Raw genomic sequence first — 7,712 nt, 5'->3', positions numbered from 1 at the left:
CCCTCTGTCGAAACACTCGGCATTGCTGCTCCCTAAGGTGAGCTTCTCCTCATAGGCAATTCCGCTCTTATCCGGTCACGTTTGTGTGCCCGAATTTCGCAAGGCAACCTCCATGGGACATGGAAAAGACTCGAGAAGAGAGCTCGCTCACGGGAGAGAGAAGCCAAGGAGACCACGAGAGTGCTGAGAGTGGGACAGCGCTGAATAGGCGGGAGAAGCCTGCGCGTATAAACGGAGATATATATCCAATTGCAACGAAGGAACGTGCCAAAGATCGAGAACAATGGCAGAAATGCTAGTAACGTGCACTTCGGGACCAACGCATCACCGGAAGACAACCGCCAAACATCGAAAGAGTCGCGATGCTCCGCAACCTACGTGCAAAGCGGTCGCACACCGGGTAAGGGAGTGAGAGCCCCAAACATAGCTGGGCGAGGCGCTCACTCCGCTCTTTAATATCTCGTTAATACCGCCAAGGAAATGGCACAAGCACACACACACAAGCATCCTCGGAAGAGGACAGTTCGAGTGACAGGTCAAATCCAAGAGTTCCGAAGACTACCTCCAGGAACAATCGGGAACAAGACCGATTACAAGTCGTCGAGTCTGTTACTGGGCGAACACGAGATGCGCACAGGAAATCGATCAGCCCTCACAATGGCCCAAGGCCAGAGATCGGACTGCTACGATTTACCCCAACAATCATCGTGCCACTCTTCGCAGAGAGGTGATAGACGCCAACGAGCCCGCGCATAGCAATCGAGGTGTAAAAAGGGCGTTGAAGGCAGGAAGCCTGGACGAAAGAGGCTACGAGGTCACCTCGAAGCGGTCTAAGAATCGGGCGCACTTGGGGCGACTACCAGTGCCAACCCCTTATCCCGCGGTGCGTCCGACACACAGAAATTTCCAAGGCGGCCAAGGAGCCTCCCCGCATAGCAATCGGGGTGTGAGGTTACGGATGCAGCATTGATAGCAATCGAGGTGTGAGGCGAAGGATGCAGAAGTGAGAGCCGAGGGATGTAGCAGAGATAGCAATCGGGGTGTGTGATGCAGAAGAGATAGCAATCGAGGTGTGCGGTGGGAAGGGCCCAGCAGCCAGAATGCATGAAGCGACGGATGAAGCAGTGATGACAACCGGGCTGTGAGGAGAGGAGGGATGCAGCCAAGAAAGCAATCAGGGCTCGAGGCAAGGGATGCATCAAGGATAGCAATCATGTTGTGAGGCGAGATTCCAAAGGCTAAACTGAGGCGAGATTCCAAAGGCTAAACGTGAGAGGCTGCAGGGTCGACTCAGAGAGGTCTATGCATGTGAGAGGCTGAAAGCAAGGTCGACTCGGAGCGGTCTATGCATCGGGCGCGCTTGGGGCGACTACCAGTGCCAACCCCTTATCCCGCGACGCGTCCGACAAAGAGAACGTTCCAAGGCGGCAGAGGAGGTTACCAGCCGAAGGATGCAGTAGCAATAACAGGTATAGTTCCGCGGCGGCCGAGAAGACTCACCGCATAGGAATCGGGATGCGAGGCGAGGGATGCGGCGGGAAGGCCCCGACGGCTAAACGGAAGAGGCTGCAGGGCCGCCTCGGAATGGTCCAAGCATCGGATGCGATTGGGACGACTACCAGTGCCAACCCCTTATCCCGCGATGCGTCCGATACACAGATAGTTCCAAGGCGGCCGAGGAGCCTCACCGCATATCAATCGGGGTGCGAGGCGAGGGATGGGGCGGGAAGGCCCCAACGGCTAGACGGAAGAGGCTTCAGGGCCACCTCGGAATGGTCCAAGCATCGGACGCGCTTGGGGCGACTGCCAGTGCCAACCCCTTATCCCGCGATGCGTCCGATACACAGATGGTTCCAAGGCGGCCGAGGAGCCTCACCGCATAGCAATCGGGGGTGCGAGGCGAGGGATGGGGCGGGAAGGCCCCAACGGCTAGACGGAAGAGGCTTCAGGGCCGCCTAGGAATGGTCCAAGCATCGGACACGCTTGGGGCGACTACCAGTGACAGCCCCTATCCCGCGATGCGTCCGATACGAAGATGGTTCCAAGGCGGCCGAGGAGCCTCACCGCATAGCAATCGGGGTGCGAGGTGGGGGATGCGGCGAGATGGCCCCAACGGCTAGACGGAAGAGGCCACAGGGCCGCGTCGGAATAGTCCAAGCATCGGACGCGCTTGGGGCGACTACCAGTGACAACCCCTTATCCCGCGATGCGTCCGATACGAAGATAGTTCCAAGGCGGCCGAGGAGCCTCACCGCATAGCAATCGGGGTGCGAGGTGGGGGATGCGGCGAGATGGCCCCAACGGCTAGACGGAAGAGGCTGCAGGGCCGCCTCGGAATAGTCCAAGCATCGGACGCGCTTGGGGCCACTACCAGTGACAACCCCTTATCCCGCAATGCGTCCGATACGAAGATAGTTCCAAGGCGGCCGAAGAGCCTCACCGCATAGCAATCGGGGTGCGAGGTGGGGGATGCGGCGAGATGGCCCCAACGGCTAGACGGAAGAGGCCACAGGGCCGCCTCGGAATAGTCCAAGCATCGGACGCGCTTGGGGCGACTACCAGTGACAACCCCTTATCCCGCGATGCGTCCGATACGAAGATAGTTCCCAGGCGGCCGAGGAGCCTCACCGCATAGCAATCGGGGTGCGAGGCGAGGGATGCGGCGAGATGGCCCCAAAGGCTAGACGGAAGAGGCTGCAGGGCTGCCTCGGAATAGTCCAAGCATCGGACGCGCTTGGGGCGACTACCACTGCCAACCCCTTATCCCGCGATGCGTCCGATACACAGATAGTTCCGAGGCGGCCGAGGAGGTGGGGGATGCAGCGAGATGGCCCCAACGGCTAGACGGAAGAGGCTGCAGGGCCGCCTCGGAATAGTCCAAGCATCGGACGCGCTTGGGGCGACTACCAGTGACAACCCCTTATCCCGCGATGCGTCCGATACACAGATAGTTCCGAGGCGGCCAAGGAGCCTCACCGCATAGCAATCGTGGTGCGAGGTGGGGGATGCGGCGAGATGGCCCCAACGGCTAGACGGAAGAGGCTGCAGGGCCGCCTCGGAATGGTCCAAGCATCGGATGCGCTTGGGGCGACTACCACTGCCAACCCCTTATCCCGCGATGCGTCCGATACACAGATAGTTCCAAGGCGGCCGAGGAGCCTCACAGCATAGCAATCAGGGTGCGAGGCGAGGGATGCGGCGAGAAAGCCCCAACGGCTAGAGGGAAGAGGCTTCAGGTCCGCCTCGGAATGGTCCAAGCATCGGACGCGCTTGGGGCGACTACCAGTGACAACCCCTTATCCCGCGACGCGTCCGATACACAGATAGTTCCAAGGCGGCCGAGGAGCCTCACCGCATAGCAATCGGGGTGCGAGGCGAGGGATGCGGCGAGAAGGACCCAACGGCTACACGGAAGAGGCTTCGGGGCCGCCTCGGAATGGTCCAAGCATCGGACGCGCTTGGGGCGACTACCAGTGACAACCCCTTATCCCGCGACGCGTCCGATACACAGATAGTTCCAAGGCGGTCGAGGAGCCTCACCGCATAGCAATCGGGGTGCGAGGCGAGGGATGCGGCGAGAAGGACCCAACGGCTACACGGAAGAGGCTTCGGGGCCGCCTCGGAATGGTCCAAGCATCGGACGCGCTTGGGGCGACTACCAGTGACAACCCCTTATCCCGCGACGCGTCCGATACACAGATAGTTCCAAGGCGGCCGAGGAGCCTCACCGCATAGCAATCGGGGTGCGAGGCGAGGGATGCGGCGAGAAGGACCCAACGGCTAGACGGAAGAGGCTTCGGGTCCGCCTCGGAATGGTCCAAGCATCGGACGCGCTTGGGGCGACTACCAGTGACAACCCCTTATCCCGCGACGCGTCCGATACACAGATAGTTCCAAGGCGGCCGAGGAGCCTCACCGCATAGCAATCGAGGTGCGAGGCGAGGGATGCGGCGAGAAGGACCCAACGGCTAGACGGAAGAGGCTTCGGGTCCGCCTCGGAATGGTCCAAGCATCGGACGCGCTTGGGGCGACTACCAGTGACAACCCCTTATCCCGCGACGCGTCCGATACACAGATAGTTCCAAGGCGGCCGAGGAGCCTCACCGCATAGCAATCGGGGTGCGAGGCGAGGGATGCGGCGAGAAGGACCCAACGGCTAGACGGAAGAGGCTTCGGGTCCGCCTCGGAATGGTCCAAGCATCGGACGCGCTTGGGGCGACTACCAGTGACAACCCCTTATCCCGCGACGCGTCCGATACACAGATAGTTCCGAGGCGGCCGAGGAGCCTCACCGCATAGCAATCGGGGTGCGAGGCGAAGGATGCGGCGAGAAGGACCCAACGGCTAGACGGAAGAGGCTTCGGGTCCGCCTCGGAATGGTCTAAGCATCGGACGCGCTTGGGGCGACTACCAGTGACAACCCCTTATCCCGCGACGCGTCCGATACACAGATAGTTCCAAGGCGGCCGAGGAGCCTCACCGCATAGCAATCGGGGTGCGAGGCGAGGGATGCGGCGAGAAGGACCCAACGGCTAGACGGAAGAGGCTTCAGGGCCGCCTCGGAATGGTCCAAGCATCGGACGCGCTTGGGGCGACTACCAATGACAACCCCTTATCCCGCGACGCGTCCGATACACAGATAGTTCCGAGGCGGCCGAGGAGCCTCACCGCATAGCAATCGGGGTGCGAGGCGAGGGATGCGGCGAGAAGGACCCAACGGCTAGACGGAAGAGGCTTCAGGGCCGCCTCGGAATGGTCCAAGCATCGGACGCGCTTGGGGCGACTACCAGTGACAACCCCTTATCCCGCGACGCGTCCGATACACAGATAGTTCCGAGGCGGCCGAGGAGCCTCACCGCATAGCAATCGGGGTGCGAGGCGAGGGATGCGGCGAGAAGGACCCAACGGCTAGACGGAAGAGGCTTCAGGGCCGCCTCGGAATGGTCCAAGCATCGGACGCGCTTGGGGCGACTACCGTTGCCAACCCCTTATCCCGCGATGCGTCTGATACACAGATAGTTCCGAGGCGGCCGAGGAGCCTCACCGCATAGCAATCGGGTTGCGAGGCAGATTATTGGGAAGGGAACCCCCTGGGATGCGGCTCAAGCAGTGCCCAAAGGGACTGGAATGCGGAATCACATCGAGAGACCCAAATGCTATACGAGGGCTCAAATCGAATTATCGATTTGGCCACGACATGGACGCATCGGAACGACTACCTTTGCCGAACCACTCGCAATTGCATCCATACCGAAACCAATAGACATTTCCGTTAGAGCCCTCGCATAGCATTCGGGAATCTCGCATGCCCCTCTAAATCGACCAATGCTGGCGCTCAATGAAAATCCGAGCGCTACCACCGTTCGAGCGCCAGCATTGGTCGAGTTAGAGGGGCACGGGGGAGAATGCTCCAGTCAACACCTCCCCTATATAAGTTATTTGTCCGATTCTCGCACAACCGTAGTCTGCCTCGTCGAATCAAACAACGGTCCCAGATTCCGACTTCCGTTCCGTAGAGACCCAAAAGCTAGATGGAGGCTCGCAAGAAAGAGAGTCGGCGCATAGCAATCGGGTTTCTCGAACGTTTAGGGACCGAGCTCACTTGCGGATAGGGCAAAATCCGCCAAGCAACCCAAAAGCTAGACGGGGGCTCGAATCGAATCGCCTAGGCGGCCACAACAACGACGTGTTGGATCGACTACCAGTGCCAAACCATTCAGCAAGACTAGTCTGTGTCGAGGCCGGATAGAGATTCTCAGAGAGCGCTCGCATAGCATTTAGGAGACCTGCCGCGTCCCTCACACTCGACAAATGGTGGTGCACGTTTATAAATCCGAGCGATCCCAACCCTTTCAAGCACCAACATCGGTCGAGATAGAGGGGCACGGAGGGGGCTGCGTGAGACAACACAGTCCCCTATATAAGTTATTTGTCCGATTCTCACACATCCGAAGAATGGTCATCAAATCGGACAACAGCCCAAACTTCCGACTTCCGTCCCAGAAAGCCCAAGAGCTATCTAAAACGTTCATGGCCGGAACTCGATCGCGGCTATACCAGTCCGCCAAGCAACCCAAAAGCTAGACTGGAGCTCTAGTCGAATCACCTCTGTGGCCATTGCAAGGACGTGTTGGAGCGACTACCATTGCCGAACCATTCCGCAGGTCGAGTCCATACCAAGGCCGCATAGAGATTCACGATGAGCTCCTGCATAGCAATCAGGAGACTTGCCGTGTCCATCACAATCGATAAATCCTGGTGCAAGATTTTTGCATCCGAGCGCTCCAACCAGTCGAGCACCAGCATCAATCGACATAAACGGGCACGGGGGGAGGATGCTCGAGAACACTACCTCCCCTATATAAGTTATTTGTCCGATTCTCAAGCAGCCGAAGTCTGGTCATCGAATCGGGTCAAAGACCACAACTTCCGACTTTACCCACAATGCAAGTCATCGAATCGAACATCGGCCCCCGAGTCGGACTCCATGCGTATGTCAGGTCATCGGACCCAAATTCCGCCTTCCTGCGCATGGCGGGCCATCAATATCAACTCGGTCATCGGACCCAAACTCCGCCTTTTTGCGTATGGCACGCCTTCAAATCGGTCATCGGACCCAAATTCCGCCTTCCTGTGCATGGCGGGCCATCAACATCAACTCGGTCATCGGACCCAAATTCCGCCTTTCTGCGCATGGCACGCCATCAACTCGGTCATCGGACCCAAATTCCGCCTTCCTGCGCATGGCAGGTCATCGGACACAAATTCAGACCTCGCCAATATGCCTACGTATCGAATCGGTCATCGGACCCAACTTCCGACTTCATCCATACTGTAGGGTCTTTGAGGTTGGCGCGGTGCGCTCAACCCAGGGAGTCGACCCATCGAAGCATACACCTCCCCTATATAAGCTATTTGTCCGATTCCCACACCTGTGTAGTTTGCACCTCTGACCAGGACATCGACCCCAACTTCCGAACTCGACTGCAACGACGGCACCAGCGCCTTGGTGCGCACCTTGCGACGCACAGTCCCAACATTCGCCTTCCTGCACATGGCAGGTCATCGGACCCAAATTCCGACCTCGCGAGTATGCCTACATATCGAATCGGTCATCGGACCCAACTTCCGACTTCATCCATACCGTAGGGTCTTTGAGGTTGGCGCGGTGCGCTCAACCCGGGGAGTCGACCCAACGAAGCATACACCTCCCCTATATAAGCTATTTGTCCGATTCCCACACCTGTGTAGTTTGCACCTCCGATCAAGACATCGACCCCAACTTCCGAACTCGCCTCCAACGACCGAACCAGCGCCTTGGTGCGCACCTTGCAACGCACAGTGCCAACATTCGCCTTCCTGCACGTGGCAGGTCATCGGACCCAAATTCCGACCTCGCGAGTATGCCTACATATCGAATCGGTCATCGGACCCAACTTCCGACTTCATCCATACCGTAGGGTCTTTGAGGTTGGCGCGGTGCGCTCAACCCGGGGAGTCGACCCAACGAAGCATACACCTCCCCTATATAAGCTATTTGTCCGATTCCCACACCTGTGTAGCTTGCACCTCCGATCAGGACATCGACCCCAACTTCCGAACTCGACTAAAAAGACCGCACCAGCGCCTTGGTGTGCACCTTGCAACGCACAGTGTCAACATTCGCCTTCCTGCACATGGCAGGTCATCGGACCCAAATTCCGACCTCATGA

This window comes from Cryptomeria japonica, unplaced genomic scaffold (genome assembly GCF_030272615.1).
Source record: "Cryptomeria japonica unplaced genomic scaffold, Sugi_1.0 HiC_scaffold_35, whole genome shotgun sequence".
Lineage (NCBI taxonomy): Eukaryota > Viridiplantae > Streptophyta > Pinopsida > Cupressales > Cupressaceae > Cryptomeria > Cryptomeria japonica.
This window is presented reverse-complemented; position numbering follows the sequence as displayed.